The 15,515-nt window shown below is 39.2% G+C and overlaps 2 protein-coding genes across 7 annotated transcripts in view; one reads left to right on the top strand and one right to left on the bottom strand.

Annotated features, from left to right (window-relative positions):
- MBP (myelin basic protein) overlaps nucleotides 1-15,515 on the top strand; it is a 167,493-nt gene that overhangs the window by 100,104 nt on the left and 51,874 nt on the right. The gene's annotated exons all lie outside the window — the stretch shown is intronic.
- ZNF236 (zinc finger protein 236) overlaps nucleotides 13,064-15,515 on the bottom strand; it is a 219,789-nt gene continuing 217,337 nt past the window's right edge. For both annotated transcript variants that reach the window (XM_075921079.1, XM_075921080.1), the window contains one exon: nucleotides 13,064-13,959. The gene's annotated coding sequence lies outside the window, so the exon portion shown is untranslated. The remainder of the gene's footprint in view (nucleotides 13,960-15,515) is intronic.

The following is a 15,515-nucleotide window of genomic DNA, read 5'->3' as shown; positions in this document are numbered from 1 at the left end:
ATTCTGTCCTACAGATGATTAGATTACTGATAGGGTTTTTATTTAAATCAGGCGGTTTTGGTTTTAATTTTCCAAAGATCAATATCACTTATTAAAATACTTGGGCCTTATGGCTCTATCTGCTGTTTTAAAGAACCTCATGTGCCTCTTAAACATTTCTTCTGAGGACTTGTATAGAGCTTCTTAAGTGTCTCACTGTAAGGTGAGTCCCCAGAGTATATCCATACACACAGAAATAGAATACCTGCCCCAAAGAGTACATAATCTAAATAGACAAGACAAACACATGGAGCAAGGGAAAACAGAGGCACAGTAAGGTGAAATACCTTGCACTAGGTCAATGACAGAACCAGGAATAGAACCCCACAGTCCTCTTCATGTCTAGGCCCATGTGCTATCCACAAGGCCAAACGGCGCCTCTTGAATCATATTTGGGATCATGGACTATTAATAGTACAGGATATAGAAGTTTATATTTTCTGGATATGCAATTTTTGTTAGGATTTTTAAAATTGTTGAGTTACAGATCCTTGAGTTATAAGTTTAAAAATTAATTAGAAAAGGTAGATGTCTTCAAGTCAGCAAGGCCTGATGAAATGCATCCTAGAATACTCAAGGACCTGAGATGTCTGAGGAGGAGGTGTCTGAGCCTTTAGCTACCATCCTTGAAAAGTCATGGAAGATGGGAGAGATTCCAGAAGACTGGAAAAGGGCAAATATAATGCACATCTATAAAAAACGGAAATGAGAACAACCCAGGAACCTACAGAACAGTCAGCTTAACTTCTGTGCCAGTGAAGATAATGGAACAAATAAGTAAGGAAATCATTTGGACGATAATAAGGTGATAAGTAACAGCCAGCATGGATAGCTTTCTTTGATAGGCTATCAAGCCTTGTGGATAAGAGAGAAGTGGTGGCTGTGGTATACCTAGACTTTAGTAAGGCATTTGATATGGTCTTGCCTGACCGTCTTATCAATAAACTAGGGAAATACAACCTAGATGAGGCTACAGTAAAGTGGATGTATAACTGGCTGGATAACCATTTTCCGAGAGTAGTTATTAATGGTTCACAGTCATGCTGGAAGGGCATAACAAGTGGAGTTTCACAGGGGGGTTGTTTTTAGACTGGTTCTGTTCAATAGTGTGTGGGAAGGGAATTCACTGGGAACCCCAACTGGCAGAGCTAAATAAAAGCTGGGGCACGGCCCGGTGGTTGGGAACCGCTGTTTTGGAGGATAGCGTCGTAATTACAATGATTGGGACAAACGGGATAAATGGTCTGAGGTAAATAGGATGAAGTTTAATAAGGATAAATGCAAAGTACTCCACGTAGAAAGAACAATCAGTTTAATACATACAGAATGGGAAGCAACTGTCTAGGAAGGAGTACTGCAGAAATGGATCTAGGGGTCATAGTGGACCACAAGCTAAATATGTCAGAAATGTGACACTGTTGCAAAAAAAGTAAACATGGTTCTGGGATGCATTAGCAGGAGTGTTGTGAGCAAGACACGAGAAGTCATTCTTCCGCTCTACTCTGTGCTGATTAGGCCTCAGATGGAGTACTGTGTCGAGTTCTGGGTATCACATTTCAAGAAAGATGTGGAAAAAATTGGAGAAGGTCCAGAGAAGAGATACAAATGATTAAAGGTCTAGAGGACATGAGCTATGAGGGAAGACTGAAAAAATTGGGCTTGTTTAGTTTAGAAAAGAGACTACTGAGAGGGGACATGATAGAAGTATTCAAGTATCTAAAAGGGTATTATAAGGAGGAGGGAGAAAAATTGTTTTTGGCCTTTGATGATAGGACAAGAAGCAGTGGGTTTAAATTGCAGCAAGGGAGGTTTAGGTTGGACATTAAGAAAAACTACCTACTTGCCAGGATGGCTAAATGCTGGAATAAATTGCCCAGAAAGATTGTGGAATTTCTATCACTGGAGATATTTAAGAGCAGGCTGGATAGACATCTGTCAGGGATGATCTAGTTTGATACTTGGTCCTGCCATGAGGGCAGGGGACTGGACTCTCAAGGTCCCTTCCAGTTCTAGTATTCTATGATACATACACACGTTTTTATGTTTTAATTACAAAGGATGAGAGACGTTTTAAAACAAAATCAATTTGGCAGTGTCCCTTTAATGCAGGGCTACTCAACTTTGGAAGCCCCGGGGGCCACAATGATACTCACAGCACATGCTGAGGGCCACAACTTAAATATGGTTGCATATGTATGCTAATATTTATGCAAATAGCTTTTTCACCCTGAGGGGCATGAACATAAAGATTAATGCAAGACAACACGACACTTAGGTCCCATTTAAGTCAGTTCTACTGATATTAATAAAATGCAATATTTACCCAGTTTCTACCCATATGACAGCACTTTTATTGAACAATGACAGTCCAGGAATTTAACTATTAAAATACAGATCAACAGAAGACCATTACATTGACTCGCCGTTGTGGAGCGTGTTCCCAGTGGAGGCCACGTTCAAAGGATCCCACCTGCAGGCTGCATGTTAAGCCCTGAGTAAACCCAAACTGCACTGCGGGCCGCATGTGGCCTGTGGGCCGCGTGTTGAGTAGCCCTGCTTTAAGGAATGGTCCAATGTGAAAAAGTTGGGTTGAAAACAGCCAGTGGCTCCTGAAGGGAGGAAACATGAAAATGCTGGCCACATATGAGCAGAGAGTGAAGGAGACAAGTGAGAGTTGTGTGTCTCAGTGCCCTGTCCCTGTCTGCTGGCCAGTAGCCCTTCTGTGTGAAAAACACTTCTGGGGTGCTCTGCATGGTTCTGGGAGGGATAGCTAGTAGATGGCAATCTATGCACTACTGCTGCAATCAGACTAGATAGGACTGGCAGATCATTGGCAACCTGGAAGCAGAAGTCTAGAAAGAGCTTTGAGGTTCCAGCATTCTGAATAGATGCAGCAAACCTTGCCGGGGTGGGGGAGAAGTTTGTTTTGTGCACGCACCTTGCAACTCTGTGCAACTCCAAGATGCCAAAACCCTGCCTCTTAAGCACTGCAACTAACTCCTGGCCCAAAGGGATAGAATGTGTTTGGGTTTTCACATGTTTCGCATTTACAAAGTTCAGTATTTTGAAGAAGTTTGATCTGTGGAACAGGATAAGTTGGCCCCTGCTTTAATTCCTTAATGTAGGACCAATAGCTTGGCAGAATTTGTACTCCATTTCTAGAGGCATGACAATGTCCCTTTAAGTACTACAAGGAGGTATACAGTAGAAATCCATGTCTGAGGATTTTATTTTAACAGGGAAAATAGAAGTGAAAAGAAGTAGTATTTTCTGTTACACACACTGGTACTTGTGTAGAAACATCCTGGTAGTGACAAGACTGCAGTCCTTTACAAGCCTTGCAAGTATCACAGCAAAGCCCTGATAATGGCCTCTTTTATTCCAGTGCTCAGAGCAGGCTTACTCTGTAGTGCCTTTCCTATGCTTCCCTTTTCCATCTCCAGTGTAATGCCTGGATTTCGCAACCTCTTTTAACACCGCTCCTTAACATGGAGCTATACTTTCTTTCTGATACAAAGCACCCTACCATGCTCTGAAGTGGCACTGTGATTTTTTTCCCCTCTTGCTTTTGCAGTGTCTTATAATAATAATTATTATTATTATTACATCACTAGGGATGTTAAACCGTTAACTGGTAAGCATGAGGCTTACCAGTATCCTTACTGGTTAACTGACCATGGTCAGTGAAGTCTGGCGGTAGCCAGCCGCATGGGGCCCGTAGAGAAGCGGGTGGATCCCCCTGCCTGTGGGCATGACCTGAGACAAAACAGTTAACTAGTTAACTGCTTTCATTTACATAAACAATAGACCTGCAGAGCAGAACTGTAGATAATGGTAACAGACAATGGTGTGTAGCTGAGTTTCACCAAGTTTGGTTAAGACAACTAATGGAGCTTTTCATCCTAGTACACTCATTATGTATACGGCAGCCGTTGCAAAACCAAACAAAAATTTTCTTTGCTTTAATGGAGTTTAATGGAAATTGGTGAAAAATAAAAAGGTTTCATGATAGATGTACTCCATCTAATTTCTGTATGAAAGGTTTTATGCTTGAATTTCCTTGGTATTTTTGTTTGTTTTAACACTCTTTGCTGAAGGAATAGTTTACGGTGGTGTTTATGGAAAACAACCACTTTGTGTTACATTTACTGGACCAGATCTTCATATGGTGTTAATCAGCATAGCTTCATTGATTTCAGTGGGTACAAAATAAGACCTTTCATGGTTTTACTGCTTAAACAATATTTGAGACTGAAAATTTCTCCTTGCTTTATTTTTCCATTTGATGGGTTTCATAGATGTAAATCAAGGTAGAGAAAGACCTAGCTGGCCAGATTCATCATTGCATTGCTCTCATATGGTGCTCACTAGTGTATCTCTGGAGTAATGAAGTGATTAATCAGGCTCAAGTATTCAACAAAGAAGAATCTTATATACCTGGCACTCAATTCTTTTAAACCTTTAAGGATGGAGTCCCTCACTTGTAGTGTCCCATATGTTACAGGACAGTTTCAGAGAGAAAAGGAATATTCCATTTTTCAACTTGAATGTCTCTGCAAAAGAGAGCAAAATGACTAACTGCAAAACCTGTAATCCAAATACATCCATAATGTATTTTATGGAGTTCTGTTGAGCTCTTAAGAGCCTAAAGGCCAAATTCACTTCTTATGTGTATAAGTGGACTTTATTGAAATCAGACGAAAAACAGGTAAAAGTACTGTGGCTGAATGTGGTCCAGAGATTATATGTATTTTTGCTTTTCATTAGGAGATCATCTATTTGAGAAGACAAAACTTTTATAATGTTTTAGCATAGAAGTTAAGATGACATTGAACCAACATTGTAGTTTGTAGTATTTGAAACACATTGATCTACGTCTTATTTTTGTTTCAAACTGTGTTTTTTATTTCTCATCTCCTCTTCAAACTGTCTTGCAAATAATCCTGTCCTTTATGAAGGCACTGCATACCCTGTGCTGTCACTGCCTTGTTCAACCCTCCAGGTTTTGCAGCTAGATTCTGTTGAGCACAAAGACATTATCTTCTCTCAGAGGAGCTCCATGTTGCTTAGAGAAAGCATCCTTTATGATTGGAGTTTTGAATGCAGGCATCTTTCAGGCATACCACATGCCGATTCAACAAAATCAGTGGGCTTTCAGTGCGAGTTGAAAGAGGAGCTTTTAGTGTATGCATGTACTCATCCTTTCTCATTCTGCTTGAGGAATTATTAGTGCATGGGAAATCAAAATGAAAATGGAGATAGGATGGTACCGTGTTCCATACTGATTTGTACTAATTAAATGATTACTAACTTACATTTTAGTTTTATGTGTTCTATTAAATCTGGTAGTTTTAAGTGTGTTAATATTCCTAATGTGTAAAGAGAAGGACAATAACAATGTAAAAATTTGCACCTTACTAGCTTTCCCGTACTTTAGAAACAGAAATAGAAGAAAAAGTACATTGTGATATGATTTAATGTAAAATGCAAAGTCTTCAACCATAAATATGGAAGTTGTTGGGTGAGGCTTTATTTTTGGAGTGATCACTGCCCCCAGAAGTAATTCACATATACTACTAGCTGCTAAAACCTTCTAATAGCAACATGCAAGAAGCATTGTCCATTAAGGGGTGTGATCTGGCAGCTGAAGGTTCTCCTTTGGTGCTGCCTCTCAGGTAATAAGTAGAGATGTAAAAATGTCTAAAAACGTTAACCGTGTAACCAATTCAAATTAAAATTGGTTACTTGAGCTCTGCGGGATCGCAGTCTTGTGGGCCCCACTGGTTTCTCTGGCTCTACAGGCTGCCAGCCTACTACCCCTTCAGGCTTCCGGTCCCGACGGGCAACTAGCTTCCCCAGTTCCTGGCCCCATTGTCCTCTGGCCCCCATGGGCTCCCAGCCACGTTGGCCTCTGGCCCCACGGGATGGGCTACTAACTTTGCTAGCTCCTAAACCCACCAGCCTCTGGCAGCCTCCAGGAGTTTAGACATTTCCTTTGTTACCCCGTTTTAGATTTTCCTATCTCTGGCAAACTTGTCTCTTTTTCAAAAAGTTGTTGCACAGCTTGGATGATCATTAAGCACTTGGTTTGTGTGCTTGTGAAGGTGAGAGGTTTTACAAACAAACAAAAAAAATCCATTTCTTCAGCAAAGTTCTTGTAAATGCCCTGAGCGGTTGCACAAAATAGAGGCAAAGTACGATCTGTGTAGAGAAGGAGAGAGAATGAAAATGGGTAGTCTTGAAAAATCCCCAACATACTTTATACTAGCACATTTACCCAGCATTGCTGGGGTATGTGAGAGATTCAGGGTTGTGGGGATGAGGAGGGACTCTGGGCAGGGGAGTGTGCGTGTGTGTGTGTGCGCACGTGTGTGCATGAGTGCATAGAGGGGGATGGGTAGGAGATTCAAAGTGCCCCTTCTCTCCCACAAGATTCATGCCAAAGCTATTTGCTCTTCCCCTTCCTGTCCATATCAGGGAGCAAGGAAAAAGTGCACAGCTCATCTGACCTCTGTGCTCACCAGCCAAAAAGAGGAATGTGGCAAGTTGTGCACTTACCCACATCAGGGAGCAAGGGGAATAGCCAGCAGTGTATGAATCTGGGGGGGAGGAAGCATCAGCCCCCCTGGCCTCCCTAAAGAGTGCCTCGGGGATGAGAGGCTCAGGGCTGGGGCAGTCCCAGATGGGGAGGGGGCACCTCTAGTAAAGCCCTTTCACCCTGCCAGTCTCTCTTTTCTGTATGGCATTCTGAGAAGCAATTCCATTCCAGGCACATTCCATTTCCCAGGAACAACCAAACCCTGACCTTGCTTTGAATTATCATAAGAGGAAGCTGCATACAAAATTTGGTGATCCTAGCTCTTACAGTTTAGGAGGAGTTCTTGATCAAACAGACAGGCAAACTGTCTCAAATAGATAATAAATGCTGTTACGTGATCTGAGGTGACCATTTCTAGTATGGTTAAAGCTTTCTGATATGCATTGTCTTCGTTTTCTCTTTGCTGTCATTTGACAGCTTACTCACAAAGGGGTCAGATGTGTTACTCACTAAGGGTGCATCTAGACTTCAGGGCTTAACTTGAAATAAGCTATGCAAATTACATCAAATTGAGCTACTTCAATTGCGTATCTTATTTCGAGATAGGGAGGGTCTACACAACACTTGTTTCAAAATAGAGCCCTCTTCCTCTGACTTCCCTTTCTCCTCGTACAATGAGGGCTACAGCAGTTGGAGTAAAAAGTCCTCCAGCTTGTCAGTATTTTTGACATTATTTCAAAATAGCTGCCTGCTGTGTAGATTCGGACTAAGTTATTTTGGAATAGTGTTTCAGTGTGGACGTACCCAAAGAGCCCAGTTTTGTGTAAACCCAGAATAACTACATGGAAATCAACAGAATTACACTTGGGTTCCATCGGTGCAACAGATCAGGAATATTGTTTTCAGATAGATTCTTTAGATATTTAAATTTATTTTTCGTAAACATTAAAAGTGCTAGGCTTTGGCATGAAGTTTTCCCACCAGAATCCTGGACAGAAAGTAGTTCTGAAAATCCCTCCCTCAGCCCATTATTTTGATTTTGGTTAAAAAAAACAAACCCAATATTTTAAAAAAATGTGATTAAAACTTATTTTCACATTTTTTGAATCTCCTAATTTCTTTGCTATAGAATCTGAGTAAGATGTGGTCTCCTCCCTTAAACAATTTAATTTGCTTTAAAAGTATTTAATTAGTATGTTGCTGAAGATTATGAAATTACATATTTAAAAAATCATCCCCCTCCCCCTGTTGTCATCCGACTATAGGGGCACCACTTTAATAGTACCACATAGGCCCCCATAAATCCTAATGATTGCCCTGGGTTTTAGAATCCTTATGCTTTAGACCTTTTAAAAATACATATTTTTAATAATCCATTTGCTCTAAATGTCTTATTGTTCACATGAGAAATTAGATGATATATAACGTTTGTCCATTTATAATAAAAAGAAATTTAGAGAACTAGGCTTTTGGCCATTTCATCCAATGGCAATATATTCATTTTGGGATCTACTCTGTTTTACATGTCTAATGCCATGAATGTAAATTAGATGTTCAATTTTCGGAGTCATCCTAAGTCTTCTCTTTGACTAGCACAGATGTTATGGGTTGGATTGTCTTTTATGGTTTTATTAAATTTTAGCCTAAAGTAGGATTGTTTTGGATTCTTACAATTCAAATCTTTCCTCTTACTTTGAAGCAATATAAATCAATATAGATTTGCAGTCATGTTTGTCTTCAGTAGTTTCAAACCAGCAAGCTGAGCAGTTTATTCTGGAAGATTTTTGTAAATGTCTGGGGCTTTATACTAAATCCCAGTGAAATAATAATCAGAATTATTAATTCTAGGAGTTGGGGGTGTTAAATTCATTAGGCCAAATTCTTCCTCAAATTCAGAAGCAGTGATCTTTGTGTCTTTTTGGGTGAATTATGTAAAGAAAAAAAAAATTCTACAGTTGTAAGTTGCTCTTTCACCATAGATTACACTACAGTACTTATGAGGTGAACTGAAAAATACTGTTATTTTTATCGCAAATATTTGTAATCAAAATAATATAAAATTAACACTTTTAAAGTTTGTATGTTGTGTTGTAATTGAAATCAATATATTTGAAAATACAGAAAACATCAAACATTTATAATATTGGTACAGATATTCTATGCACTTTAAAACTACTATTTTAATCTAGTTAATTTGTTTTGTGTTAATCATCTGCATTGTTACTCACCAATGTAATCTAAGTGATGTAAGTGTAACTATTCAAATAGATAAGGCTAACTGGACAGTATAAGCTTTTCAGAATCTGACCCACAACATTGTTTTTGTCTGGTTTGGGTATTAATTTTTTTTTCCCAAGGAGATCCTGAGTCAGTTTTGGTGGTGTCATTTGAGGCAGTCTATAAATGTCTATAAAATGTTTTCATGAAAAGAACTACCAGGGAAATGTTTAGGGCAATTAATTGCAGTTAAATCAGGTGATTAACACAAAACAAATTAACTGGATTAGCCAAGAGTTCTGTTATATATGGAGAAGGCAAATGGCAAGTCAATACCAATGTCTTGAAACTTTTTTGAGGGAAATGGGTGTATATACTGCTATATCCATGTTTCTAAGGGTCCTAATAAGGATTGCAAGGTCAGGCCCCAAATCTGTCAAACCAAATTAATAGAAACAAATTCTCTCTCTGAAACAGAGAAGTAAATGATAAATACAATTGGACATAAATTCCATTCCAAGTTTATTTTCTAGAAACGATTCCTTCCAGAGGAAGCGTCGCAAGTCGGGGGCGTCATAACTCGAACCCGCATTTACGGTAGGCGCCATACGCCGTCGTATACGCAGGCCGAGGTCATAAGTCGGGGGGGTTCCGGCCCCTTCTGCACTTACAAAAATGGGGGGTTGGAACTTGGGCGGTTGCATCTCGGGAGGCCTCTTGTATTACTTGTACAATCTCACCTGCTCAGCTCTTTTTCTTGTTAATTAGATTGAAGCAAATAACTTCACTTCTCCACCCCAGTGTTATTTTAAAATCTTGTCTTGTTTTTAAACTGTTCATCACTGTTCGACTGTTCCTTTGGGTTTTATTTTATTTTTTAATTTTTGCTTTTTATTCAAGCCCTGTGCACTGCAACTTTTTGTTATACATAGGCTGTAGCATGCCCTGTTTTGCTTCAGAATTACTCACTATTAGACAGGCAAAGAAATGTGGTTTCTTCTTTCTCTTGGTCCAAAGTGTTCTTTGTGTGAGGTTACGAGGTGTTCATTCTTCACACAACTGTGTCAATCATAAGAACATGAGAATGGCTGTACTGGGTCAGAGGAAAGGTCCATCTAGCCCAGTAGCTTGTCTGCTGACAGTGGCCAGCACCAGGTGCCCCAAAGGGGGTGGACCGAAGACAATGATCAAGTGATTTATCTCGTGCCATCCATCTCCAGCCTCTGACAAACAGGGTATGTCTACACTACCCTCCTAGTTCGAACTAGGAGGGTAATGTAGGCATACCGCACTTGCAAATGTACCCAGGGATTTGAATTTCCCGGGCTTCATTTGCATAAGCGGGGAGCCGCCATTTTTAAAACCCCGCTGGTTCGAACCCCGTGCAGCGCGGCTACATGGGGCACGAACTAGGCTTCCTAGTTCGAACTACTGTTACTCCTCATTTCACGAGGAATAACGGTAGTTCGAACTAGGAAGCGTAGTTCGAACTACCTAGTTCGTGCCCCGTGTAGCCGCGCTGCACGGGGTTCGAACCAGCAGGGTTTTTAAAATGGCGGCTCCCCGCTTATGCAAATGAAGCCCGGGAAATTCAAATCCCGGGCTTCATTTGCAAGTGCGGTATGCCTACATTACCCCGCTAGTTCGAACTAGCGGGGTAGTGTAGACATACCCACAGAAGCCAGGGACACCATTTCTATCCCCTGGCTAATAGCCTTTTATGGACCTAACCTCCATGAAATTATCTAGCTTCTCTTTAAACTCTATTATAGTCCTAGCCTTGACAGACTCCTCTGGCAAGGAGTTCCACGGGTTGACTACTCGCTGTGTGAAGAAGAACTTTTGCTTATTAGTTTGAAGCCTGCTACCCATTAATTTCATTTGGTGTCCTCTAGTTCTTCTATTATGGGAACTAATTCACTAATCCATTTAATTAAAAACGTAATTCCACCAAACCAGAGATAAGTTTCATCACGGTAAAGAAATGGCTACGGTTTTTCTGTTTGTTCTAATCTGTAATAAAAATTTAAATACTGCCTTATGGGAACTGCCTTATCCTTGCAGTGGGAACTCAATAGGAGTTTTGTCTGAATAGGGACCAGGGCTAGGGCTTAGAATGTCGAAACAAGTTAAAATAGTGTGTTACTCTTTTGGTCCCATTTAAATTTGGTTTAAGGTTATGGAGCTCAAGCCTTGGCGCCAGCACTTTGCCCATAGTGGATAAGGGAAAACAAAGGCAGACTGTGCCATCGTGTACAGGGCCCCCTGATTCGGGCTGGTTGAGTCCCTGGCACAGTCATAGAGCTGCTTCTAAGTGGAATGTAGCTCCAACTGCCTACAAGGGGCCATTCCAACAGTCAGGCTGCAATGGAAGACAAAGACACATTTCTTCCAGCTCCACTCCTATAAAGGAGGCCGTCTGGAGCCATTCACTCTAAGGGAATCCACAAATTGCCAGAGTTCAAGGGATTAATGTATCTTATTTGACAACTCTTATATCTATTGCGTTATCTTCTGTCCTCTCGCTGTTTTTACATGGATGCCCTATCAGTGGCCTGTGGGATGCCATTGTGCTGCTTTGGGTGCACAGGGAGATGTGCAGTGTTCTGGTGGAACAACAGACATCTTTGTTTCTCCTGATCCCACTTGTGTTCTGCTCACTAAACGTTGTGGGCATGTCTACACAGCAGGGAAAATATCGTATCTGGCTCTTTCAGTATGTACTCAACTCTCTTCTGGGTCTTTGGATGTCATGGGAGTGGCTATTAGCATACTGCTTTCATTGTAAGTCTCATTGGGTAGTATCTTGCTTCAGGTTTGTAATTTAAATAAAGATGAGGTGCAGAAATGTGGTTAATTAACAACATGCTACCATATCCATTAGTGTGTAAAAATAGCAGTGACACAGAGTTTTGGACAACTGCACTTAAGTTCCTCCTTTATGGTCCATCACAGGGTACCCATTCTGAGGTTCTGGTTTCCCAGCTCTATTCTTATTTAGGCAAAACTCTTCCCTTCCCCCTCCTGACTGCAGTACTCTCAAGATGCATAGTTCCCTTCTTATATTATGGATCTCCCAGCAAGTTAGCCTGCCTCAGTAGGCCTGCTATTTGCTGGTTATTTTTTTAAAAACATCCGTGCTTTACATGACTAAGTGCTAATTTCCTCTCTTCCATCACTTTTTTTAAATTTTTTGGAGACCCCCTCCACCCTTTTGGATTGATTGGTTAATTTAACTAACATTGTTCCAAGAACAGAAATTATCAGCGCTTATTTTCAGTGGGTATGTGAAATGGGAAAGGTTGTCTTGTTTTTTAAAGTTCTGTCTGGCTTTATTGCCAAATGCTCTAGGAGTTGGCCCACTATGAGTTGATAGAAAAACTCATTCAACAACGGTTAAAGGCTTAATTTCAACACAAAATTTCTACCTGACTGCTTTGAATTATCAGTCTTTAGAGAGTGGGAGGTTTTGAGGTAGGAAGAGCTGCTGTTAAATGCTCACTAGATTTTATTTTTGTTTTCTGTTAGTTCTGTGATGTTTCTTTCTTCAGACATCTAGGTTAATGTACTCCATACACTCAGAATGAGCCTAATTTGAATCTGAAAGGATGCATATTACACAATTTACAATCAGAGAAGTCGGGAATTTTTATATGCTTACAGGAGAAAAAAAATATCATGCAATTATGTGCTATGAAGTTAGGTGATAAATAATAGATCTGATTATTCTCCACATTACTCCTACTTTGAGGATTGTGCTGTGTATGATTCGAATACAGACTGTGGCCATCAGTAGGGGAATTCTACTATCTGACTAATTCCATTCGGACTCTTCAGGGGATATCTGAGTTAGTCTGTTGCAGAAAAAACATGGCCAATTAAAAAGAATTATAAAATTTCTTTTTGATTTTATTGCAGGATTTTGTTGATTTTAAATTTATTTTTTGAAAATTTTCAATGAATGTTCTAAACAAGTGTTGACAAACATTTGAAAAATGTATTTATTTTAAAACTGTGGACATTTCATTCTTTGTTAATTTCTTTTATTCACACATTTTTTCTAGATATTTTTTTTTAAAGTGTTCACTAATAGTTCTTGTCTTTTTTCAGAAAAGATAGTGTTCAGAACTACATTGACTACAATAGAAGTCAATCTTAATGAATATTATTTTATTAATGTTCTGAATGAAACCTGATTATCAACATTTTGCCATTGAGTATTATCTTTATGCCACAGCCTTTAAATATAATAAGAGATTGCTTTTCTAGAGTCAGTTCTTTGGCACTATGGATGGTGCCACCTGATGCATAGGCTTTTGTTCTTGCGGGAAGAATATCAGCTTTTGGTCTTGATCTTTTTACAGTTTGTGTAGTAGTGAGAGAGGCATCAACACTAGTATGCACAGTGCAGGTGTGCCAGCATGATTTTGAAATGTATCGCTATGTGAAACATTTAACTGAAATGACATTGGTTTTTTTCCCCCCTCTTATGTAAGGTACATCAAAAAATATTTTCACTGTTTTACAGTTTATCTATTAGACCAGATTAATAGAAAATCTCTATTTATTTAGAAATTAGGTGGATGTGATTTTTCTTCTGTTCCAAATGTTGAAAGCCTTTTCTAGTTTCTCATCTCTGCCTCTGTTGCACAATGTAATGAACCATCCAGAAAAGCAAATATTGGGGGGAAAAAAAGGTTTATTTTAGGGCTTGCTTGCTTGTGCTTGGTTTTTTGTGATGTCATCTCAAAAGCACATGTCTAGATAAGCCTGCATTTATCCCCACGCTGAACTGCTTATCTATTTTTAAACAAACAAATAGGCTGTTTCTTTGTTCAATTTACACCTAACATGAGACTGAGCTCACAGAACAGCAATTGCTTTCCGAATTAGATTGCCTATCTTCCTAGCTCTTCCGGCTTCTGCATTGACTGACGTTTCTGTTGTAGCTCATTATAGCAGCTCATCATTTCTCTTTCTTGGGGGTCACTCTTTGTCATGGGCACGATCCAGAGTTCACTGAAGTAAATGGAAGGTCTTTGCCTCAGGTTATGTTTACAAAATTAGTGTTGTCTTATTACCCAACATATCACATAGTTTAGTGGGGTTTTTTTTGCCAGCTTCTTCACCATTGTTCTCTAAAAGGATTAGCGTTTCCAGAAGTGCTGTATTGAGGAGAGAAACATACATAGTTAAAATTAAGGCTAAATGTCAAGTATAAAGGATAATTGCACAGTTTTTATATCTTGCTATGTTTGGTGCCTGCAGTAAAAGGTTTTCCACTGTTGTGATGTTTATTAGATTGTAGATTAAAATACCTCCTCTTAATTTAACACAATTACTTTAACCACAATAATTTAATTAGCAAGAGCTTGACAACAGTTTGACATCCAGACACCTTGCATGAAAGCCACAGCAATTCCAGATGCATGCTGGTACTCCACTACAAGAAACTGATTAAAATTGTCTGATGGATTGCTAACAAAATGAGCTTATTTCAAGAAACAGAGGAGCTTCGTTATAGTTGGGTTCCCTATGGCCACTGTGGCACGATTGACATTTAAACTGTAAATCATGCCATTCATAATTTATCAGCTCATCTGATGAAGTGGGTTTTTCCCACGAAAGCTCATGATACTATGTTTTTTGTTAGTCTCCAAGGTGCCAGAGCTACGTGTTATTTTTAAAGTTACAGACTAATCAATGATTTCAGACTCCTTAATTAATGTCACTCTTTGTCTCTGGCCAAGAATCACTGCTCCTTTCAATTCTTTTAATGCTCCTTATGCAGTCATCCAACTAAAAACTCAAATATGCACAAACACACTAGTGGGCATAATATTTGTTAAAATGAGTAGTTTTTGTCTTTACTCCAGGAAGTAAGCACTATACAAACCATACTGGATCTTACAATATAAGCCCATCAGGACAGCAGCTCCAGTGTTTCCAAGCCCAAGCATTAAAAATCATGAATAGGGTCTCAAAATGCATAATATTGAAAATAAACATATTTGTCTTCTAGGTCTATTTTAGGTCTCAGGGTACTCTTGGGTCACTTCTCCCAGGCACAAGAGCTAGAATATTGCTTTTGCTAAATAAAAATGGAAGCTTAGATTACCATTAATATCGATTTCAGAAATTGAGATGTTTAGAAAAAACTTAAATACAATGAGATTACTGCAACTCTGTCTTTAAACACAACATAGTAACGATTAGGCTTAATTGAATCAACCATATTATGAATGTGAGTTCATTTAGGAAAGGATCCTAATAACTATTTAGGATTAAAATTCACTGTTCCTACCTCCAGGGTAGTCTACTAGATTGAGTGCTTTGGGCTCCATTCTCTTCTGTAGATGATTTCAAACTGTTGATGTTCATTGTGAATTTTATAGTGAAGCCATGTGTCAAAATATTGAAATCACCCACAAAATATTAATACTTTTCTATACCTACCTCTAAGTCATATATATAATAAATTCCAATAAGTTGGAGCTGTTGATTTTGTAACTCGTTATACACTTAAACTACAACACAGATACATTTCTGTATTTGCCCAGTGCACTGTTTTTATAAATTTGTTAGTTTCTGTTTCTTATGGTGCTGTCTGTTAAATAAATTAGTATTTAATAGCTATTAAAAACATTTGAATCATCTCTAAGATTAAAATAACCCAGGAGGGCTCTTAAGATAATTGTACTTAATAGGTTTGGAATGACAA

The sequence above is a fragment of the Pelodiscus sinensis genome, chromosome 2, assembly GCF_049634645.1.
Source record: "Pelodiscus sinensis isolate JC-2024 chromosome 2, ASM4963464v1, whole genome shotgun sequence".
NCBI classification, from domain to species: Eukaryota; Metazoa; Chordata; order Testudines; family Trionychidae; genus Pelodiscus; species Pelodiscus sinensis.
The sequence above is the reverse complement of the archived record's forward strand: the minus strand, read 5'-3'. Positions and strand labels throughout refer to the sequence as shown.